Genomic DNA, 11,464 nt, shown 5'->3' with positions numbered 1-11,464 from the left:
GGCCTAGTATGGTTCTCAATCAGAGGCAGGTGTCGTTAGTTGTCTCTGATTGAGGATCATATTTAGGTAGCCTGGGTTTCACTGTTTGTTTGTGGGTGTTTGTTTCCGTGTCTGTGTTTGTTCGCCACACGGGACTGTTTCGGTTTTGTTCATGTTTATTGTTTTGCATTTGTGTTCATGTTGAGTTTTTCATATTAAAAACCATTGACACTTACCACGCCGCATCTTGGCCCGATCCTTGCTACACCTCTTCAGAGGAAGAGGAGGAAAGCCTTTACATCTCCCTTGACAGGGAAAAGCCCTGAAGAAAGTGGAGTTAGGCAACAAAACAACAACAAAAATTGAGTGACTTAAACACAATCTGTTTACTACATCCAATTAATTTGGTTGTGGTGATGGTGAAGGCATTAACCTGTATGTTTTAATCATGAACTACATTCCCTATCTGAGGGGGTACACATTACTGCTTACATGAGTTGTTGGCCTGCATCCACAAGATGTAATCTCCTTCCCTTCTGTTCTCTGCTTTATCTGCAACACCATCCCGGGTGCTGAAAGAATAGCAGGATGGGAGTATGAACAGAATACTGCAGGGAGAACTGTGTGTGTGGAGGGTGGGAGGGTATATTATTAGTCAGATTAAGATTATAATCTGACTCTATAGTCTACTGAGTCTGGTGGAAGAAAAAGTGTCAGTGACCTCTGACATTGGCGGGGATGTTCCTCTGTGAAACGAATGTGCCTGGGGAGAACACAGAGGATGTACAGATACTGTAGGTCTACACTAAAGACCCAGGAACTTGGATGTGAATGGGGTCTGTGTATCAACTAAATATGGGATTGAGTCATTATTGACACCCCTGACACACTGATAACCACTGGAATAAGGGTTTGTCGGTGGAATGTGGTTTCTGAACTTCTGTGTATAGCTAGTTCTGTGTATAGCTAGTGTGTCTAGTTCCATTCTCAGATAGATAGTTCAATAATGAGGCATTCAATCAAAATAGACAATTGCCACAGGAAAAGCTCCAAATGATAATTGATATTATAATGAAGAATACATGTGAGAACATGTTTGAACTAACTCACCAAGCTTGCCATAATATAATGTGCTTATACAGCATAAAGAATGTGTCTGTGAAGCATTAACGATGCGCCTAATTCCTAGACTGGGACGAGCTAATAGAGACTAATTAAGGAGAACAAAGTGGAGATGAAGTGAAACAGACATTTGCATATTTTACTGATACATGTATTCCATTGCCAAAAGCAGCTAAATTGGTACAAATGTGAGTTAACATGAGTGCAATGGCAACTTGTGAAGTCTTCAACGAATACCGTTTGCGAAGTCATGAATATGAACAATGGCTGCGATCAAATGGCAATCTCAGAGGCAAGAATTATATTATTCTGTAACTCACACTGATAATGTAATGCAAGCAATACTACACACAACTCTGCAGTTTTACCAGTAGCCCAACTAACCCAAAAGAGAGCCATACATACACTTACAGGGACAAATTGCAAATTGTATTGTCTATGATTGAGTCGAGACATCACTCTAAAAGCAACCCATCTGAAATGGATTAGTCAGGCAGTCCTTTCAGGCCAATTCATTTACTCCCTGGAAAAAAATATTCTAATTGGCATCTCTTTAACGCACGCGCACAAGCGCAGATGCACGCACGCACGCACACACACACACACACACGCACACACACACGCACACGCACACGCACACGCACACACACACAATCACAAACACAAACACAAACACAAACACACACACTCACATAATAAGGGAAAGTCTCGTTCATAATGGATCCAGGAACAAATACTGTACATTCTCACCACTGACTGGGCTCTGACAAGACATAAACTGTCGAACAGAAGGCAATGAAAAAGCAAAGGAAACACATTTCTTCCGTGTGGATTCAAGATATCTTATGTGATTCCTGACATCTCATTGGATTCCAGACATCTCAGTGGATTCCAGACATCTCATTGGACGTTCAACAGTGTATGATAATTCCACGCTATAGTCCCTGGTGCCAACGGAGATGGCGTCCTCGCGACTAGCTCTTAGGAAACTTTGCAGTATTTTGTTTTTTATGTATTATTTTTTACATTCTTTAAAAAATATATATATATTTCACCTTTATTTAACCAGTTAGGCCAGTTTAGAATAAGTTCTCATTTACAACTGCAACCTGGCCAAGATAAAGCAAAGCAGTGTGACACAAACAACAACACAGGGTTGTACATAGAATAAACAAACGTACAGTCAATAACACAATATTAAAAATCTATATACAGTGTGTGCAAATGAGGTAAGATTAGGGAGGTAAGACAATAAATAGGCCGTAGTGGCGAAGTAATTACAATTTAGCAATTAAACACTGTGATAGATGTGCAAAAGATGAATGTGCAAGTAGAGATACTGGGGTGCAAAGGAGCAAAATGGGCTATTTACAGATGGACTATGTACAGGTGCAATGATCTGTGAGCTGCTCTGACAGCTGATGCTTAAAGTTAGTGAGGGAGATATGAGTGTCCAGCTTCAGTGATTTTTGCAATTCGTTCCAGTCATTAGCAGCAGAGAACTGGTAGTTAAGGCGACCAAAGGAGGAATTGGCTTTGGGGGTGACCAGGGAAATATAAAGTGGGGCAAAAAAGTATTTAGTCAGCCACCAATTGTGCAAGTTCTCCACTTAAAAAGACGAGAGAGGCCTATAATTTTCATCATAGGTACACTTCAACTATGACAGACAAAATGAGAAAAAAAATCCAGAAAATCACATTGTAGGATTTTTTATGAATTTATTTGCAAATTATGGTGGAAAATAAGTATTTGGTCAATAACAAAAGTTTATCTCAATACTTTGTTACATACCCTTTGTTGGCAATGACAGAGGTCAAACGTTTTCTGTAAGTATTCATAAGGTTTTCACACACTGTTGCTGGTATTTTGGCCCATTCCTCCAGGCAGATCTCCTCTAAAGCAGTGATGTTTTGGGGTTGTTGCTGGGCAACACAGACTTTCAACTCCCTTCAAAGATTTTCTATGGGGTTTGAGATCTGGAAACTGGCTAGGCCACTCCAGGACCTTGAAATGCTTCTTACGAAGCCACTCCTTCGTTGCCCGGGCGGTGTGTTTGGGATCATTGTCATGCTGAAAGACCCAGCCATCTTCAATACCCTTGCTGATGGAAGGAGGTTTTCACTCAAAATCTCATGATACATGGCCCCAATCATTCTTTCCTTTACATGGATCAGTCGTCCTGGTCCCTTTGCAGAAAAACAGCCCCAAAGCATGATGTTTCCACCCCCATGCTTCACAGTAGGTATGGTGTTCTTTGGATGCAACTCAGCATTCTTTGTCCTCCAAACACAACGAGTTGAGTTTCTACCAAAAAGTTATATTTTGGTTTCATCTGACCATATGACATTCTCCCAATCTTCTTCTGGATCATCCAAATGCTCTCTAGCAAACTTCAGATGGGCCTGGACATGTACTGGCTTAAGCAGGGGGACACGTCTGGCACTGCAGTAGTTGAGTCCCTGGTGGCGTAGTGTGTTACTGATGGTAGGCTTTGTTACTTTGGTCCCAGCTCTCGGCAGGTCATTCACTAGGTCCGTGTGGTTCTGGGATTTTTGCTCACCGTTCTTGTGATCATTTTGACCCCATGGGGTGAGATCTTGCGGGGAGCCCCAGATCGAGGGAGATTATCAGTGGTCTTGTATGTCTTCCATTTCCTAATAATTGCTCCCACAGTTGATTTCTTCAAACCAAGCTGCTTACCTATTGCAGATTCAGTCTTCCCAGCCTGGTGCAGGTCTACAATTTTGTTTCTGTTGTCCTTTGGCAGCTCTTTGGTCTTGGCCATAGTGGAGTTTGGAGGTTGACTGTTTGAGGTTGTGGACAGGTGTCTTTTATACTGATAACAAGTTCAAACAGGTGCCATTAATACAGGTAACGAGTGGAGGACAGAGGAGCCTCTTAAAGAAGAGTTACAGGTCTGTGAGAGCCAGAAATCTTGCTTGTTTGTAGGTGACCAAATACTTATTTTCCACCATAATTTACAAATAAATTCATTAAAAATCCTACAATGTGATTTTCTGGATTTCATTTTGTCTGTCATAGTTGAAGTGTACCTATGATGAAAATTACAGGCCTATCTCATCTTTTTAAGTGGGAGAACTTGCACAATTGGTGGCTGACTAAATACTTTTTTGCCCCCCTGTACCTGCTGGAGTGCGTGCTACGGGTGGGTGCTGCTATGGTGACCAGTGAGCTGAGATAAGGCGGGGCTTTACCTAGCAAAGACTAATAGATGACCTGGAGCCAGTGGGTTTGACGACGAATATGAAGCGAGGGCCATCCAACGAGAGCATACAGGTCACAGTGGTGGGTGGTATATGGGGCTTTGGTGACAAAACGGATGGCACTGTGATAGACTGCATCCAAATTGCTGAATAGAGTGTTGGAGGCTAAATGTAAGAATGCTGTTCATTGACTATAGCTCAGCATTCAACACCATAGTACCCTCCAAGCTCATCATTAAGCTCGAGGCCCTGGTTCTGATCCACGCCCTGTGCAACTGGGTCCTGGACTTCCTGATGGGTCGCCCCCAGGTGGTGAAGGTAGAAAACAACCCCTCCACTTCGCTAATCCCCAACACTGGGGCCCCACAAGGGTATGTGCTCAGCCCACTCCTGCACTTCCTGTTCACACATGACTGTGTGGCCAAGCACGCCTCTAACTCAATCATCAAGTTTGCAGACGACAGGTGAGGGTTCTGGGAGTGTGGTGCAAGGAAAATAACCTCTCCCTCGATGTCAACTAAAGAAAGGAGATGATTGTGGACTTCAGGAAACAGCAGAGGGTTCACCCCCCATCTACATCGACAGGACCGCAGTGGAGAAGGAGGAACGCGTCAAGTTCCATGGCGTACACATCACTGACAATCTGAAATGGACCACCCACACAGTGTGATGAAGAAGGTGCAACAGAGCCTCTTCAACCTCAGGAGGCTGAAGTAATTTAGCTTGGCACCTAAAATCTTCACAAACTTTTACAGATGCACAATTGAGAGCATCATGTCGGGCTGTATCACCGCCTGGTACGGCAACTGCAATGTCCGCAACCGCAAGGCTCTCCAGAGGGTGGTGCGGTCTGCCCAACGCATCATCGGGGGCAAACTACCTGCCCTCCAGGACACCTACGGCACCCAATGCCACACGAAGGTGAAAAAGATAATCGAGGACATCAACCATCCATACCACTGCCTGTTCATCCTGCTATCATCATGGTCAGTACAGGTGCATCAAAGCTGGGACCGAGAGACTGAAAAACATCTTCTAAATTGTACCTGGGCTGGGATAATACATTATGGCATTTCTCTTGCATTTCAAAGATGATGGTACAAAAACATATATAAAAGAAGGGTTGGTTATTTCTTTGTATTATCTTTTACCAAATCTATTGTGTTATTTTCTCCTACATTCCTTTCACATTTCCACAAACTTCAAAGTGTTTCCTTTCAAATGGTGCCAAGAATATGCATATCCTTGCTTCAGGGCCTGAGTTACAGGCAGTTAGATTTGGCATTTCAAATTCTTATTTACAACAACGGCCTACCAAAAGGCAAAAGGCCTCCTGCGGGGATGGGGGCCTGGGATAAAAAATAAATACAATATAAATATAGGACAAAACATACCACAACAAAAAGGACAAAACAACACTAGATAAAGAGAGACCTAAGACAGCAACATAGCAAGGCAGCAACAAATGACACCACAGCATGGTAGCAACACAACATAACAACAACATGGTTGCAACACAACATGGTAGCAGCACAACATGGTAGCAGCACAAAACATGGTACAAACATTATTGGGCACAGACTACATCACAATGGGCAAGAACGTAGAGACAACAATACATCACACAAAGCAGCCACAACTGACAGTAAATGTGTACATGATTGAGTCTTTGAATGAAGAGATTGAGATAAACATTTCTTGTTAGATATTACTGCACTGTCGGAGCTAGAAGCACAAGCATTTCGCTACACCCGCAATAACATCTGCTAAGCACGTTTATGTGACCAATAAAATGTGTTTTGATATGCTGTTTCGAGAAGGATTATGGTTATTTTTCCTCCAGGAGCACGTTGCATTCGTTGAGGTAATGAATGTGTTTTCTACTTAAAACACCCACCACTATTTTACCTCTGAAGGATCCGCCCCTTTATTTCAATTTTTGCCTAAAATGACATACCCAAATCTGCCTGTAGCTCAGGACCAGAAGCAAGGATATGCATATTCTTGATACCATTTGAAAGGGAACACTGACGTTTGTGTACATGTGAAATTAATATAGGAGAATATAATACATTAGATCTGGTAAAAGATAATACAAAGAAAAAAACAACCGTTTTTTGGTCTTTTTTTTTTGTACCGTCATCTTTGAAATGCCAGAGAAAGACCATAATGTATTATTCCAGTCCAGGTGCAATTTAGATTTTGGCCACTAGATGGTGGCAGTGTATGTGCAAAGTTTTAGACTGATCCAATGAAGCATTACATTTTGTTCAACATTTTGTATCAGGACCTCCCAAATGTTGTTTATTAATAACTTTTCAAGTTCATAACTGTGCACTCTCCTCAAACAATAGCATGATATTCTTTCACTGTAATAGCTACCATAAATTGGACAGTGCAGTTAGATTAACAAGAATTTGAGCTTTCCGCCAATATCAGATATGTTAATGCCCTGAGAAATGTTCTTGTTACTTACAACCTCATGCTAATCTCATTAGACTATGTTAGCTCAACCGTCCCGTGGGTGAGACACCGATCTGTAGAGATCCTTAAGAGGTTTTAATTTATTTAATTTCCTTGTTTTTCAAGAATTCTAGATGATTCAATAAAATGCAACTATTGCTGCAATAGCAAATATTGTTTATTTCTTGTTTGATGAGGTCTCGGGCCACAAGCATAGCCTGCGTTCGTTAGCTCTAATCAATCTCACATCTTAAAAATCCATTACAAACATTATCTACAATACACATAGCTATAGCCCGGATTCATAATGGTACCATTCCTTATTAATCAGTTATATACCAGAAGGCACTGAAAATAAGCGAATTGGGAGGGATAAAAAGTCAATAGCTTGAAGACAAACGTGAGGTAAACACAGACACTAAACCTGTGTGACCTTTATGTGCCCTGTAAAGAAAGCACATATTGTCAGAGTTCTGTTGCTTCATGCTCTCCTAATGTGCATCTGACCCATACGAGGAGTGCAGCAGCAAACAGTGTCTGTATCTCAAATGGCACCCTGGCTATTCCCTATATAGTGCATTACTTTTGACCAGAGCAGCATGGGCCATGGTTAACAGTAGTGCACTATAGGCTTATAGGGAATAGGGTGCCATTGGAGACTCAAACCAATGTTTCTTACTGTAAAGCTCTGACTCAATGTGCACACTAAATCCTCATTCACCTCCAAAGTGACTCATTAACTGGCTATTGATTGGCTTTCCCAGGGACCACTGCAGGCCAAGTAGAGCTATTGGAAATCACAAGATAAGAGGGGAAATGAAAATAAAACAGGCCTGTCCTCTCAGGGCCCAGACACTGCCGACAACAACAAAATAGTCACCTGGGATATCGTCATCGAACAGCCCAAGCCCAGGCCTCATTCGAATGCAAATTCAATGCGCCCGGACTCCTTCATGCCCTGCCACATCGATGGACATAGGTAAGCATACTTCAGAGGACACAGGACTGCCGATAGGTCAATATGGCCCCCAAATATATGGCAGTGGTATTGTGATTAAGCCAAGTGCCGGCAGATAGAATTAGATGGACCTACAATAGGCAGATGTTGTGCATGAAAAAAAAGTTGGATTTTAGCATGTGTTTGCATTGGCTTGAGTACTTATAACACGAATGATAATGAGGGTATGAACGCAAAAGTTGCAGACTGACAGAGGGAACTTAATTTCAATAGAAATGGTTTTAATAACTTTCCACTGGTTGACCTGCTTGCTGATGCACTCTCATCCATTGTCCCTTAGAATTGATGTCAATGTATTCCCGGTACTGTTCATCTCACACTGTCATGTGTAGTCTAAAAATTTAATTGGATTAAAGTTGTCTATGTAGGCTATTCATGTTCAGATGAGAGCTTGCATTTATTAGCAATCGTGCTTCTTCACATTCATAGTTAGATCAAGTCATTAAGTTGCTTACTTTGCCTAAAGGAGACTGTTTGGTTTGTAAATGTTTATTGTATCTCATTTTTAGGTGTCTTTTTGTTTCATGTGTGGATCCACCCGTTGATGTCAGTTTCCTCTCGTACCCTGTCCGTTTGCCTGTCTCCGACTAGGAAACATGAAGCGCCCGACCCTCTACCTTACGAGAAAAAACTAAGTAAGCATTTTACATTCCTTTAGCCTAACTTTAGCATTACCTCTTAAAAATGATCACCTTGTAGTTTAGCTTTAAATAAACACATGGATGAATTAAAAACAGATAAATTAGTGTGGACTCCAAAACAAGTTTAAATTGGCACCAAAACCAAATAAATGGTTGTGACCAAGAGCTCTCATACATGCTCTTTTCTTTTGTGATCAACAATGACATTAGCAGAGAACATTGCTGCAATTATAAAACATACTTAATAAGGAAACAGTTTTAACCTATAACTTGTTTTACTTTGTTGATATGTTGGCTTACACAAGCATGCACACATTCAAGCACGCAACTTTTCTATTTCTCTATCTCTCACACATGAAAAACATACTCTAGCCAAGACTGGAACATAAAATCCTAAATCCATCCTTAGACTCCATGGATGAGCATAGAATTTGACTGCAATAGTGAGCTTGCATGCAGTGACTGGATAGGAATCTGACTGTGATCAGAAACAGTGTGACTGGAAAATGACAACCAAGGGCTTATTTATGAAACTCAGTAGAAATCTGCAGGAAGCAGAAAAATTCATGTGTCTGAGAAATGTTTCAAGAAAGAGTGTGATAAATCTGGAGAAAAGGATGAGCAACAGATAGATATGGTCGTTTCTCAAATGGCACTCTTTTCCTTTAATAGTGCACTACTCTTGACCAGAGCCCTGGTAAAAGTTAGTGCACTTTAAAAGGGAATAGGGTGCCATTTTGGATGCAATCTCCTCAGAGGCCCAGCTAAACGGCTTCATTACTTCCGATCCTATTTTGAGGGTTTACTCTTATTTCCTGGGACTGAAATCAGCTATATTTTTCTCTTAGCAACAGCATTTTTTACGTTATGACTCTCATGGACTTATATTGAACAGTGTAGACAGGCCAGCAGCCCCCGTTGACCCGAAATATCTACTACAACAGATAATGCACATTTAACAGTTCAAGGAAACAGTGCAGTAAATAGTGGAACATCCACTCAAAAACATTCTACTCATGGTGTCCATGTTGGTTCTCTATGTACAGTAATCAACTTGATTGCTGATAAGGATATGATATTTCCCCTCCAACTATGGGTTTCAGACATGACCTAATTCCGAAGCAGATAGTCTATGGTGTGCAGTATTTTGCTCTTTGCTTTAAAAGCAATGGTCTACTAGGAATATAGCTTCCGAGTGGCACAGTAGTCTAAGGCACTGCATCTCAGTGCTTGAGGCGTCACTACAGACACCCTGATTTTATTCCAGGTTGTATCACAACTGGCTGTGATTGGGAGTCCCATATGGCGACGCACAATTGGCTCAGCGTCATCCAGGTTTGGCTGGTGTAGGTCGTCATTTTAAATAAGAATTTGTTCTTAACTGACTTGCCTATTTAAATATGAAATATACAAAAAATACAAAATGTGCCACAATCTCACTAGCTGACAGAAATTGTGCTAATGATTAATTCTTCTGTTGAGGACCAAAAAACTCCAAACAGTATTGTGGAAAAGTAGCTATGCACTTAACCTGAAATAACCTCAATAAAACTGCACAACATTTAGGCTGAAAATGTGAAATATTAAATATTAATACGGGATAAGGGTGACGGAAGGCATCCCCTGACCATGAAATTGTGTGAGGAGGAGAATATAGACACTTCCTAGAAAATACAAACTGAAAAGTTTAGGTTAGTTTTTGGATCATTGAGGAACTTTTCGAATGTTGACAATTCTGTTAAAGGGATAATTCACAGAAATGACTAAATTACATGTTGGTTTCCTTACCCTGTAAGCAGTGCAGTGCATGGATTGCTGTCATAGCATGGATTGCTGTCATAGCATGGATTGCTGTCATAGCATGGATTGCTGTCATAGCTTGTCCACAGACTGCTTACAGGGTAAGGACACCAATATGTAATTTAGTAATGTGGGTGAACTATAGCAATATCCGCAAATACTATTATTTGGGATAATTAATCAAACCGTTATTTGGATAATGAAACATTTCTTTCCGCTTGTAAAGTATTGACTGCCTTTCAGTTATACTGGTCCAAGCTGTAAACATGTTTTACAACTGACTGGAATCCCTGGAATGTTTGTGTTTTCATGTGCTGGACATTAGTATGGGTGGCACCACATGCGGACCAAGTTCCCTGTCTCTCAATAAACTGCCTTCAATTCACCTTAAAACAACACTCTGACTACATCCCAAATGGCCCATAGGGCTCTGGTTAAAACTAATGCACTACATAGGGAATATGTTACCATTTGGGAAACACCACAGTGAAACATTTCTGTCCCTCTGCCTCCACAGAATTAATACCCATGAGAATACTTTGCTCTCATTGTTAATATGGGCTGATCTTTCTACCTTGAGTGTAATTGTATTCTGTCATCCTGCCTCTCCAAACCGTGTAGCGCAGAAGAGAGACAAATATCTCCGAGCCTCGCTAAGATGAAGTGAGGAGAATTATCCAGAGCTTGACAGACAGCACAAAGCCTTATCTATATACCATGCACTCTCAGTACATCTTCATATAGTGCAAGTATAGAGATAGACAGCTACACCTTTACTCAGAGCTAGATAGCACAATGGTTATCTCATCCATCACAGCATTGTTACACTCTACGACATGGATGTGAGTATCCTGCACCAACACTGAGAGAGGTATGGGGGGTGTATGTGTGAGGCATATGACAATGAGCATCATAATCAACTACTACTCTCCATGTAGATGAATTGAAAACATAGATATATGATCGATAATCTCTGCCATTTTGAAGACAGATGAAAACGTCCATGAAAGTTAATGTGTTCTCAGACCAGGGGTACATTCCCAGCAGATTGGAAAGGGACTGTAGGGCCCACAGGCAAGAGGAGCCGTAAATCTCCAGTTTCCATTAAAGGGGAGGGACACGCGCTGATACACTCTTTTCAGTCACAAAGGACCCATGGATGTGATCTGCTGAGGAGGGAAAGTGTTATGTCCCATCTGGGCTACATTTAGCCAAC

The 11,464-nt window shown here is 41.3% G+C and overlaps 1 long non-coding RNA gene across 1 annotated transcript in view; it reads right to left on the bottom strand.

The window, feature by feature from the left end:
• Positions 1 to 214: 214 nt before the first annotated feature.
• The window catches only part of LOC149979942 (uncharacterized), a 391,469-nt gene continuing 380,219 nt past the window's right edge, over positions 215 to 11,464 (bottom strand). The window contains exons 3-4 of the long non-coding RNA XR_016483577.1: positions 472 to 551; positions 215 to 301 (exon numbers count right to left, since the gene is read on the bottom strand). This is a non-coding gene — a long non-coding RNA (uncharacterized LOC149979942). The remainder of the gene's footprint in view (positions 302 to 471; positions 552 to 11,464) is intronic.

Source organism: Oncorhynchus mykiss, chromosome 10 (genome assembly GCF_057628025.1).
Source record: "Oncorhynchus mykiss isolate SJ-2025 chromosome 10, ASM5762802v1, whole genome shotgun sequence".
Lineage (NCBI taxonomy): Eukaryota > Metazoa > Chordata > Actinopteri > Salmoniformes > Salmonidae > Oncorhynchus > Oncorhynchus mykiss.
Note: the sequence above shows the minus strand (reverse complement) of the source record. Positions and strands in the feature narration are given on the sequence as shown.